The sequence below is a fragment of the Dreissena polymorpha genome, chromosome 3 (assembly GCF_020536995.1).
Source record: "Dreissena polymorpha isolate Duluth1 chromosome 3, UMN_Dpol_1.0, whole genome shotgun sequence".
Classification (NCBI taxonomy): domain Eukaryota; kingdom Metazoa; phylum Mollusca; class Bivalvia; order Myida; family Dreissenidae; genus Dreissena; species Dreissena polymorpha.
This window is the reverse complement of record NC_068357.1, coordinates 125,590,240-125,604,112: the sequence shown is the minus strand read 5'-3', so window position 1 is coordinate 125,604,112 and position 13,873 is coordinate 125,590,240. Positions and strand designations below refer to the sequence as shown.

The window sequence follows — 13,873 nt, the reverse complement described above, 5'->3', positions numbered from 1 at the left end:
GTATTTAAATACATGTGCACAATTATTAACATACTATCTAGTCAGGAAGACCAGGCGTTTTTTCACATTCTTATGAAAGCTGATGTATATAGGTTTTTACAAACTCTAAATAGATACATGTAGATCTGACATGTAATTGCAATATGTACTACTTAATTACTCTTCGTTCCGTATATGTCATGATGACACTGATGACACTAACGTTTTATAATATAAAAAACAACATATTATGTGTTAATGTCATTTCTTCCCAACATGCAGCAGCATGCATGTTCAATTGTTCTTTGACAAATGTAATTAAATGCAATAAAGAGTTTAACATTTATCTCAACAAGCTATGCACCGATAGTTTTTAGGCTTTTTGTCAGCGTCCGGCATTCACAATCTTTATGATGGCAGGATTTGTGTCTCATCGACCTTATAATAATACCGAACCGGCTTTACTCATTTTGGTAGTTCATTCCACTTGGAAATTATTCCATGCTTCGAGCCCTTGCGACCCGTCCTTTTATCACACATGTGATCCCTTAAATTGAGCGTAAAGGTAGTTATGCATTATTGTAAGAATGCTAAAATGCAGTTGGTTTATAAATCAAACTGATATGATAAATATATAATATATATATATATATATATATATATATATATATATATATATATATATATATATATATATATATATATATATATATAATGCAGTTGGTTTATAAATCAAACTGATATGATAAATATATAATATATATAGTAGGCTCAGAACATTTTTCCAAAATGTGCGTATCCACTATTAACAATGTAGCCCTTACCCAGTTCACTGTTATTATGCATAGATTCGCAAGTTCCTTATTATACCTGATTTGAACTGCCGATAATCGGTCCGTTAAGTCGAAGTTTGTAGCTTGATATGTATGTCGTTATGCTCTGTTGATTGGTTTGTCTGATCAGTCGATGTCACATTAGGTTAAAGATCGTCGTCAATACAAATCCCAATATTCTGTGAAACTTCCTAGGTACTTGATTTATATGTCTTCATAAGGAAAGACCTGGATGAGAATAGCAAATTGTATTACATATGAAAGTATCAAAAACAAGTTAAAGTACGAATGTTTGAAAAAAGAAGCTTTATCGTTTTCATTTGAGAACGTGTTTTTAGTTGCGTACAGTAACTTTTGTATCAGACCTGCGAGGCCCGAGTCGTGCAGTATAAGTGAAAACATTAACATTTACAACCACGTAGGGTTATTCAAAATGGTTAAAAATCACTGCTTGCAGTATCCTTGAAATTAATAAAGTGTGATAACTATGAAGTGTAATATTGGACGATTGCTACACATTGTTCTGCAGAAAATTTGCAAAGTATGTGTTCAAAGGATTAGCTAATCGTGTTATTTTAACCTCATACAGTGGAGTTTGTAAATCTTCTTCATTTCCATTGGTAAAAAATTCCAAGCCGGAACTCCATGGCTGTTTTGTGAGCGTTCAGCAAGTTCACCCATGAATTCTCCGCTAGAAGCGTCAATACTGACCGCCAATTGTATGTTCCGCCCTTAACCTTGGCATAGAGGAATACATGGTCGTCAATTCTACAAACTTATCCCTTGAACGTAATCATTGGAATTACTACATACATTGTAGCGGGAGGAAATGTACCAAACTCGTTCCCTTACATAAGCCAATCAATGAAACTAAGACTTCGTTTAACTCTTTCTTCTGGCGGGATACCGGCTTTGTCCTCGGTATCGTGCCATTCGCGGAATAAACGGCAAATATGTGCCTCTTCTAAATCACCATTTGTTTGCATGACTAGTTCAACATCTTCTGAGAACATCGTGCCCACAAAAGGATCGCTCTTTTGGTGCATTATTTTCGCATCATTTTAACCTCCAGCATTGCTGGCGATAAGTCAGTTTTTCCTGAAGTGGCAACCTTCTTCCAAGCCTCTATTCTAATATTGCATAGCCCGTGACGTATAAGTTTTGATTTAATATTCGTTCGCATGTGAGTACCATTCATCACTCTCACTACAAGCTAATGTCGCTTCAAACTATATTCCGAAGAAGAAACTGGCTTGAAAATTGCACGATCTTTTAGCTTTCCGAGCTGATCGAAGAAGTCGATTTCAACGTCCTCTTGTATTGAAGCATTTTCGAACCACGTGCACTTGTATAGAGGCCAATAACTCCTTGCGTAGGATACAGCGAGGGCTTCTTTTGGGTAGCTCTTTTTCTGTAATGCTATGATACACAAAGATGTCAAAGCTTTTGCGTTTTTTGAACGTATCATCCGTTTCGGTACAACAAGTGGCGTTTTATGGCCCATAGCGTCGCAAATTGCATCATTTTTTCAGATTTCCGGAAATTATTTTTGGTAGTGACATTGCATTTTAGTTTCAAGTTTATATATTTCACAACTGAAACGAGCTCTTGTCCTGTGAGTTGTTTGTTTATTTCATTGGCACTTTTGAACACATTTTCGACATCCATCACATTAATAGTTTTCCATTTCTTCCTTTTCGTATCTCGAAGTATATGCCATATTGCGGTATAATCGCATTCGTGTAATCGCAGCAGTTTGATTTACTGACTTGTTTGAAGGTCGTGGTTCAAAATTTTGAACAACCTCATTAGTTTCGTCTGTTTCACAGCTTAAATCGTCTTCGACACAACTAGTATGTGTCCCAGATGTAGCATCTTTCAAAACGATCAGTACTCCCTCGCCTAAGCCTGCTTCATCGACAAGTCCAATAACACATGGTAGACATTCATCTACGATTCCTGTGTGTTTTGACTTCTCTTACAGTCGGTGAAGAGATGTCTCAACTGGCAAGCATATCCATCCCTGTTTTTGAACACTTTTTATCTACTTCGATTATCCCATTATCAGCCAAATGCCCATCGGTAACCACTGCCCAATCAAGATTTTTGTACAAATCAGAAATGCTATTAATAAGCTCCCTTTTCGTACGTTTAAGCACGTCAGACCAAAACGTTCGCTACAATGCGAATAATGTTAGTGGCTGATCCATTTCATCGTAGTCCTTCAGTCTTGCAAATTTGCCATCAAAAGTCACGCAAGGAACGTGTGCATTCGACTTGTAGCACGCATTTAATACCTCTTCTAGTATAAGGCGAGAAGTATTCATAGAAAGACTGTACCCTTTATAAAGATACGTAATTGGAAATCCATTACCTACTTCTCTATTCCAAGAGCACTTCTGATGCCATAGGTTTTTGAAGCGTATATGCCTACGACAGTTGTCCTAGGCCTTTGTGAAGGAATTGACTTGTATATTGCAATCGTAACGGCTCTATGATTGCTCAACTGCCGGGTTCTGCTCGAAGTACACATTACGGCTAACGTTCGAAATGGACATTCTACAAGATGAACGAGAATTATGGAAGGAAACTCTCCAAAAAAATCTGCTTTTTTCGACTCCCCGTTGACCATCTGCTTCAGCGCTTTTGCCGAACCTGACAGTTTTGTTGGCACCGTATGATACTGACTGTAGTGTGCCTTGTGAACTTCATTCAAAACCAACTGTACTAAGTCGGCGGATTGTGTCATTTTGAACACCGTAAATGTAGCCTTGCTCCAACTTAAGTAAAGGTGTTCGTTGGCGCTCAGTACGTGTGCTTCAAGGTTGCACTGTACGACGTGTCTCGGTTTGACTTCGTAGAAGACTGGTGTGGTACACGTATATAATGCAAATGGACATTTTATTTCAACTGAAATCATATGGTACCATTTTTCAAACTTCCATCTTGAGAGACAAGCATTATTGTGTTACCATCTCCATTTGCTATGCGATACGCACCTTCTCCATTATATATGAAGTCCCGGTAGAACACTGGCATTATCTTTCCTATCATTGTTGCAATTGCATTAATTTCATTCACGAAACCATATCCCATTGCTTATTTTGTTGTGTGTTTGGTTCTGCAGCAGTAGCATCGCTAAACACTATATCAAAGTGTTCCCTTTGCTTGTTTAACGACTCAAGACCCAACGTTTTATGTGCAACGCTTCCAGTAACCTTAGTTGTCTTCCTGGCCTCGAACCATTATGGAGTTTTCTGTTTGATAAATTCTAATGGAACACAATCGGTTTCAAGAGATGCTCTCAATACTTCTGGTGGTTTTGAGCTCTCGATAAGACATGTTCTCTGACAAGTCGCACATCTTTACTCGTAACTTGTTGATGGTCTGGTTCAATTGTGCACAAAACATTAACAACTGCCATTAGGTCTCCTACACAAATCTGAATTGTATACATTAAACTTTTTATTTTATTTCTGACAAACTTCAGTTTCTCTTTATTACCTAGACAATTTCTTCTCAATAGTTTTTAGATAAAATGCATTTTGCAGTAACATTCACGTAATGACTTTGTGACGGTTCCGATGACTCTGATTGCTTCTTTGCTGAGCTCAAGAATTTTTTGTTCTAAGATCTTCATCGATTTTGCATACCAAATTGGTGTCTTTTTCCATCAAGTTCTCTATTTTAACCAAAAGATCAACTAAGCATTTCTGATTCAATTTACAGTGGTATTTTTGATTCAATTTATAGTGGCATTCTATTGATGATAGTTTAGGTTCATCTTTATCTAGCAAATATATGTCAGCAGAATTCGGAATGATCTTTTTACCATCAATTATGACAACATGCGATGTGTCAGGCATGTCTTTTGATGACATATCAATATTGCTATTGAGAATGTCCGGATGTATTTGATCTTGTAGAACGTCAACGACGTAAGGCGGAGTGAATTCAGCTAATACTGAATCGCAGGGCACGGCACAATTTATTACGCGATTCTGAAAGATCAAAATCTCTCTTTTTCACACTTCCTCTCCGAAACACGCCCTCGATGGGAGAATCCTCTCATGAACCGTATAAATTGGCCACCAAGTAAACTGGCATGCTAGTGGAACCACATTTTCCGGTTCAAAGCAGTTCTTTTGTTTCGTCGGAATACCGCATGACAGATGTGTTTCCACTAGCATGCCAGCGGAGAGTATCAAGAAAGAATTTATAAGAAATGTTTGACGTCGAAAATCTTCCGGTTGATAATAGTGAGTTTAGTAAACTTACAATTTCTAAAGTTTCTCTAAATGTGTATGCTGTAGAGTGTCTGTAAGAGGAATTTTAATTTTTGTTTGGCGGTTGTTATTGGAGTGAAAATGGCTTTGTTTCAATGATAGTTTTACTGGTGAAGTTATAGAATCGTCTAACTGAATTTTCTTTTTTACTACCGGTGGATGATATATTGAAATGCAGTCTACTAGTACACGGCTTTTCCATAGATCTTGGAAAGGCTGATACATTCCGCCGTTTTACCGCTCCGACAGGGGTAAGCATATGTCATCGTTTTGTGTTTTAATTGGCGTGGCATCCAGACTTAATCGTTGCATTGCATTAAAGATGTGTTTTCAGGAACCTTCCGCTTTATTGAGCTGTACACACTTAGTGACGCTTTTTTCTTGAACCTTGGCATTCTTAACGTCACAACGTCTCAGCGTCTTGTTACGTTGCTAACTGGAAATAGTAAGGAAATGATTCCGTTTTAGGCATATTAAACACAGGTATGTACATACGTTTTACAATACACATGTAAAGCTTACACAGTGTAATCAAGACCGTACACTGCATTAAATGACGCATGCCAGATGTTAGGATTTAGTATGTGAGTTAAGATAATAAAATCATGTTTCATGTGCAAATAGCTTAAAACTAAACAATTCATCATATATACTGTGTCAACTGTATGGGAAAACAAATATTAACATTTGGCCTATAGTGTAACCTTAACCTTGTGCATAGGGGTATTGAGTCTTATAAAAGTACGTTTAAAAACGATTTTGCACATGGGTCATATTCTGAATATAATCATAGATCTTTCTTTACTTTTTTTAACTCGCACATATTTTGACCGCTTAAGAGTTTTGCCGTTTTGAGGACTTGATACGTTTATCTGAATTGCTGATTTGACATAATTGCAGTTACAGATATTATTTGAACTAACACATATACGGTTTTTTTAGTCGAAATCGCCTTTTTCAAACAATCAAACGATCAAAATATGTTTAAAAAAATGTAATATACTCGATATTCTGTCTCTGAAATAGTTTTATAAGGCTGTCAATAGTAAGTTGGAAACCAGACAAAAACGTATTTGTTTATTACTATAATTGCAAGCATGATTGTTACCATGTGTTGTTCTTACCATGTGTTGTTCTAAAATGAATATAACCGTCTAATATGTTTTTGTATCTTAAGAGTTCACAATCTTCTTAACGCAATAGAGAAATGGTACAAAAGAAGTACTGAATCTCAATATGCATTTCAAAGGCCATGGCACTATTATTTTTACTCTGTTACTGAAATTATATTGAAAACTGCAATGACATTCAGAATTATGATTAAGCGCATAAGTCTTGAATTCGTTTTTAACTGAGGTCGGAACATAATATCCCTTCCGAAAATGGCGCTATGCTGCCATAATAGTACATATAGACGCATAACGTAATTTAGATTATGCAAAATAAAACACTAGGTATTTGCCAAGATCAAATATATACGAGAAGTAAGAGCGTAATCATGCGAAACGAAACTTGCTGATATAGAATTGAACCTCTTATTGCTTTCTTTCGAAATAATTAAATGTCTCCGAACTAACATGCAATGCGCCCGGTGTTTTTTATATGCGGATTAATGCTCCGTTTTAGATCCATAATGAATGAACGCCTAAATATTTTCGAACAATACATCGGATTTATGTTAACCGACATTAATTACATACAAATTGGATATAATTATTATGGAGCTGAACAGAAAAATACATTAAGCCTTGTTTTCCCGGCACACGCGTATGGCATACACCTTTAAAAAACGCTATACCAATAGTTGTTATTCGGAACACTCCAGTCTGGGTTTTTCCGATATTTGAGCACGCGCGGTAAGTACAAACAAAAGCTGACTAGCGTATTTTAAAAGAGAGTGAATCAATAATTTCTCTTATCGTTGAAAAATAAACACCACTTTTTCTGCTCAAACGTTCGTTATAGTTGATAAAAATACCATGATTTAATCATTTTTTTAGATGAACTAATGTCAATCTTGTTTAATTTGTAAGAATACTATGTAACAAGATATAATGCTGCATGTACATGCAAACAGCTTCTGTCACGTAACTGTGTCATTGCATATACGATGTCATTGCAAATACGTGCGTAGGCCTGGGCATTCAGTTTTAATGGAAGTTTGTCAACGAAACTACCAAGACATTAACTCCCTCGTACATATATATATATATATATATATATATATATATATATATATATATATATATATAGTTTCAGATTGGGTAAAATGGTGGGTCAAACGTCCATTTTACCGCCGTATTGTTGGGTCTTTAGTCGATTGTCGGGTCCCAAAGTCGATTATCGGGCACTTGGACCCGACAGTTGAAGACCCACTTAATAAAAGGCTGCTTAACATCCTCATGACTATTTTTTAATTCAAATTTGCGTATGTAATTTTACTCGAATTGTCGGGCCTATATCTCCCATTCGCAAACTTTAGATCAAACTCCTCACGGCAGTTACTTCCCTTGGGCATCTTCTAGAATAAGGGAGGCCACTGAGCCCTTTTCGGAAAGTCGCATATCTCCCCTGAGTATTCTCCGGAATTGGAGGTTCTCAATCGCTGGCATTCGGTACCCCTCGCAGATTATCATAATACTTATCCGATGTTTGACGGAAAGGGCCGAGAATGTGCGATTGAATCGCTGGGTAGTATTGATTTCCAGTAACAATGGCGTCGAATGAGAAAGAAAACGATCGTTATCTGTCTGACATCGAAATTGACAAATTAAGTGTTGCACAATTGAAGGATTATTTACGATTTCATAATCATTATGTGTCAGGGAATAAGAATGAACTTGTCTTGAGGACAAAAGGCGTACAAAAGCTAGGATTAAATGATCGACAGCTGCACAGGAATGCGGAAGTAAATTATGAAAAAAGGAAAACAGAAAAACTTTTTACGCCACTCGGTGAAAAGCTGCCACATCCAGATGTATTAAAAACGTTGAGTAGTGACTTAATGGACTTTCCTACATTAATAGATAGTGACATCTACAATTATTTTGTGCTGAAAATGAACACACAAAAACAATTGAGATCAAAAAATTGTATTATGTTTACAGACATAAACACAGTATTTTGTACCATGACATAAGTGACAAATGGGAACATTGTTTTGTTAAATGCAAAGTATTACCATCACTACCGAGTGCAAATGTGAAAGAAAACCCAGATCACAGTGTGTGGCTCTGTCTGTCAAAGGTCACTGGACAGGTTCATTCAGCGGAATGTAATTGCACAGCCGGGTGAGTGTACACAGTTTTTCATATAAGTTCTTGCAATATTGAAACGAGGTTATAAATAATTTATCAAGAGACATGCCTCTGTTACAATCCTAGTTGCAATAATCCAACTCCCAGCTATATTTACCCTCTGGGTTGTGAGGTGTACGAATGTACTCATAAACCCTCAGAGCATTCAAGAAGAACTAGTAGTTACGATCCCCGAATCGGCATTATACCAATCATTTTCATAGATCTATATACTGGTCACAAGCTATTCTCGGGATGGACCAGTTTCTGGGAAATTTTCATCAAAATTTAGATGCTCGAGCAAAAAAAAAAGTGCAGTTTGAAAGTATGTCTAATTATTATGTTTATATATTTTCAGGAGCGGAGAAGCATGTATCCATATTGGTGCATTTATGTATGCCCTTTCTGATCTCACTGCTAAAAAGAAGGACGGCACTCTAAGATCAACCTCAAAAAAATGCGTGTGGGACAGATTTAATAATCCCCGGAAAAGAAAGCGAACGCCTAAAAAGTCTAGCGAATTTACATTTCGGAAACATACCTTTGAGTCAAAATTAGAGCCAGTCGAAAATAACACCAGAAAAGAACTTCTTGCGATTTCTGTAAATGAGAACAGTTTCCGTTCAAAACTCGAAAATATGCAACCCAACAGCTGGATGGCTTTTGAACTTTGTAGAAGAGAAGGAAGAGGTGAAATTACCAAAGTTTATAGAAATTGGATATAACTTTAGTGATAGCGTAGATCTGAATAGTGAAACTGTGAAGGATAAAATGTCGAAAATGATGGATATGCTACAAATGGATGAACTTGAATGCCAAAGTATTGAAAAATTAACCAGAGGTCAGGGAAAGAACGTACTTTGGGAAGATGAAAGAAAATTACGTGTAACTGCATCCAATTTTGGTGAAGTAATTTTACTGAAACAAGAGACTGAAAGATTTAAAAGAAATTGAGTGCAATCTTTAAAGAATAGTAACAAATATGAATTTAAGATCACAATTGTGAATTTCTCGCAAGCTTACCCTTGCTCCTAGAATATGTTTTTATAATTTTGATGTCTCACTTTTCTCTAGAGATTAACCCTTTACTTCTTAAATATGTATTTTCAAGCTTTTGTAGTTCCTTAAAAAGTTAAATGTAATAAAGTACCTTTATTACTAAATTTAAGTTTTAAAGGCTTCATTTCCAACCCTTAAATACTGATGAGCAGCAAACAGTATAAAACCTGAACAGACTGCGAGTTACTAGCATGCTGTTCTGGTTTTATGCTGTTTTCACTGTGCTTCCAAGTGGAATAGGGTTAAATAACAAAAGTTAACGCCAGATCAGAAAATAATTTAAGTAACAACAGTACAGGACATCATTGAGGTCCCTCCTTTTTTATGTTTCAATAGTCATTTAGCTCTACAAAGCATATAAATATTGTACATAAAAGTGTATGAATGTATAAATATTTATCAACTGTTCATATTATGAATTTTACAGTAGTACATGTAGAATGCTTTTCAACGATTTGTGTACGGTTCATTAATACCATCACAACGTGATTGTTAATTGTTATTCCGCTAAATTGATTTGCTCTTAAAATGATAAATCATAAAAAGAACTTTTGCTATGTTATTATCCATCACTTATTACCTTACCTGTGTTTGGAGAAAAACCGAAGGGTTTACGATAATAATCTGTTTCAAAATGTTAAAATGATATGAAATTAATGAGTGGCAAGCATGAACCAAATTAAGAAAATCAACACAGAGGTATCAACAGCTGCATCTTATTAAAAATCTGTGCACAATGCTTTTTGTCCAAGTATAGATCATTTCAGAACCCCATTGAGTTAATAGACACCTTGGAAGCTTTGCTGGTATGACTTCTGCTTTACATCTGACAAGTACTCTGCAGGTGTTGCTACTTGTATCAGAAATCTTGGTTTTAAACAAGAGCTGTCACCATAGGATGACTTATGCCCCCTATATACGCTTGATAGAAGTTATGAGCATTTTCCCAAACCTAAATGCATATTTCGAAACCTAAACACGGACCCTAAGTTTAAGGTCAAGGTCACAGGGGTCAAAGTTTGTGTGCATATGGAAAGGCCTTGACCATATACACATGCATGCCAAATATGAAAATGCTATCTGAAGCGACATAGAAGTTATGAGCATTTTTCGAAACCTAAACGCAAAGTGTGACGGACAGACCGACAGACAGTCCGATCACTATAGCGACATAGAAGTTATGAGCTTTTTTCGAAACCTAAATGCATATTCGAAACCTAAACGCGGACCCTTAGTTTAAGGTCAAGGTCACAGGGGTCAAAATTTGTGTGCGTATGGAAAAGCTTTGTCCATATACACATGCATGCCAAATATGAAATTGCTATCCAAAGCGACATAGCAGTTATGAGGATTTTTCGAAACCTAAACGCAAAGTGTGACGGACGGACAGACCGACAGACAGTCTGATCACTATATGCCCTCCTTCGGGGGCATAAAAATTCTTGACGGGTTTATTGCTCCCAATTATAAATTAACTGTTGATTAAGTCTTCAGTAGCAGTACTAAACCTTAAAGACAAACATTTACTTAGGTATACAAAAGAAATCTGTGTTTTCAACGCTCTGTGTCAATTAATGTATGTAAACTTGAATCCAGTACAATATTTATCAGAATTTCAGTCTTATAATTTGTTTGGTCTTACAAAACTGCTTTCAAGCAAGAAAACATGTATAAATATATTGGCACAAACACACAAACGCAGAAACACAATTTTCTTTTTTTGCCTGAAAATGTTTGTATGGAATATGAGACAAGAAAATAATAATCAGTAACAATTTTATTTTCACAAATGAAAGCTGACTGTAAAATGTGAAATTAAGTATTATTCACATAATTACATAGTATATTACTTATACATACATGCAATGGTCAAACACTTCTAGTTAAATTGTATACTGAATTTCTCACAAAGTTCACTTGTTCAGCTTCTTATCAAACTTAATTTGTACTAGTTTTAAGGAGCCACTTTTCCAGTTTATATTAGCATGACTATTTTCAGTTTATAAACACACTTTATTTTCCGGGGACAGGTTTTTCGTGCTAACCCTGCTTTCATTCCAACACTGACCTCATCAAATAAACACTCAAAAGTTCCAGCAGTTGGGATACCAGTGTAGAACAACACCTTATCGTCATCATCCCTTATATCCTCAAAGGTGAAGCTAGGCCGATCCACTTGTATCCCAACTGTCGACGTTTCAGTAGAAGTCTGGGTTGATATACTTCTGGGAACTCTCGTATCGTCGGTTTGAGTAACCACAGAAATCAGCTCCGGTTGCACTTGTTCACACTGATGACGGATTATGGCGGGTACTGGTGTAAACCTTCCATAGTCATGGAGCTGAAATAAATAAATACATTTTTACAAGCAAAGTAAATGCAGTTTGAAGTAAAGATTATAGGTCTTTCTGTATTTTACTAAGGCATCACCAAACTGATAACTTCTTCAGTTTTTTTCTTTAAAAATGGGAAGAGCATGAAAAACAACTATCTATTTATACTGCCAAGTGCCCTTTCGAGCATGGTAGGCAGACATGGACATTATCGAGTCGGTTTCCTGGGAAGAACCAGTACTTGGTGTCCATGGAGGAGATAATTAGAATGCTTCCCAAGTAAGGAGTGAACCCACTAACACCCGATCGCTAGGCGGATATCTCATCCACTACAACACCGCGACCTTGAACTACAAATATTTTTTTATGTCCCCCACTATAGAAGTGGGGGACATATTGTTTTTGCCCTGTCTGTTGGTTGGTCTGTTGGTTGGTTGGTTTGCGCCAACTTAAACATTTTGCAATAACTTTTGCTATATTGAATATAGCAACTTGATATTTGGCATGCATGAGTATCTCATGGAGCTGCACATTTTGAGTGGTGAAAGGTCAGAGGTCAAATATATGTGGCCTAAATTGCTCATTTTATGAATACTTTTGCAATATTGAAGATAGCAACTCGATATTTGGCATGCATGTGTATCTCATGGAGCTGCACATTTTGAGTGGTGAAAGGTCAAAGTCAAGGTCATCCTTCAAGGTCAGAGGTAAAACATATTTGTCCCAAATCGCTTATTTTATTAATACTTTTGAAATATTGAAGATAGCAACTTGATATTTGGCATGCATGTGTATCTCATGGAGCTGCACAATTTGAGTGGTGAAAGGTCAAGGTCATCCTTCAAGGTCAGAGGTCAAATATATGTGGCCCAAATCGCTTATTTTATGAATACACTTGCAATATTAAAGATAGCAACTTGATATTTGGCATGCACGTGTATCTCATGGAGCTGCACATTTTGAGTGGTGAAAGGTCAAGGTCATCCTTAAAGGTCAAATATATGGGTCAAAATTGCTCATGTAATGTCACTTCTGCAATATTGAAGCTAGCAATTTTATATTTGAAATGCATGTGTATCTCATGGAGCTGCACATTTTGAGTGGTGAAGGGTCAAGGTCATCCTTCAAGGTCAAACATTATTTAGGGGGACATTGTGTTTCACAAACGCATCTTGTTTCAAATTATCTTTATTCAACAACATTTTGTATAACGATAAAACAACTCACTCTTAGAGATACGTCTAGTAGTGATGCACTGCTTTCAACCAACAAACCATCTGCCTCGTTCTCGAAACTCAAGTCTGGTGAACGGTTATCTGACATTTCCTCAGTTTCTGGTGTGGAATTCGTCTCATCTGCTTCAGGGCCATTTTCCAGAGTCTGTAAGGTAAACAAATAAAATTAAATCAGCACATCAAAGACCTAGAAATACACATACTTTTTCAAACTAACATGAAAGAATGATGTTCAGATACGTAATATTTATGCTTCTGTATCATGTTGTAAACACCGTCAGATTCTATACCGATAGAGTAACTGACCCATGTTCATTCTTGAAACCTCGTATAGCCTAGTGGCAACATATCCGCTTCAAAATATCAGATACCATTGGTTCGATCCTCGGCTGTGAGCTACATAAAATAAATCATGAACTGTGCCATGGGTATGTCTGCCATTATCCCATGCTTGATTGTACCACAAGGAATCACTGATTTGAATAGTAAGCTCGATTTAATAATCCATCGGAATCGTTTTAAGGTGATAATCTGATTACACGCAGTGCGCAATCTGATTATGTGATGACTTAAATTAGTATAAGTATTAATATGATTTAATAAGAATAGTATATGTGCCTTTTATACACGCGTTCAATGCCATAATACCGGTAAAATCATAAGTTGATTTAGATATCAGTACATTAAATAAATGTCTATATATTATAATCATACAATACGCAATTTTACAATGCCGAAGTAATGTTATTTACTGAAATAAGATCTATTTTCGCATGACACTGGCTGTATAGCAAGTAGTCTTATATAAATAAGAGCAACATTACTTCAAGCACGTACACTTAACAAAAAGAG

At 36.2% G+C, this 13,873-nt stretch overlaps 1 long non-coding RNA gene across 1 annotated transcript; it reads left to right on the top strand.

Moving 5' to 3' along the window:
* Nucleotides 1–11,763: 11,763 nt before the first annotated feature.
* On the top strand, nucleotides 11,764–13,611 carry LOC127871343 (uncharacterized). The gene is made up of 2 exons (XR_008045295.1): nucleotides 11,764–12,632; nucleotides 12,760–13,611. It is a non-coding gene; the product is annotated as an uncharacterized LOC127871343 (long non-coding RNA).
* The last annotated feature ends 262 nt before the right edge of the window (nucleotides 13,612–13,873 follow it).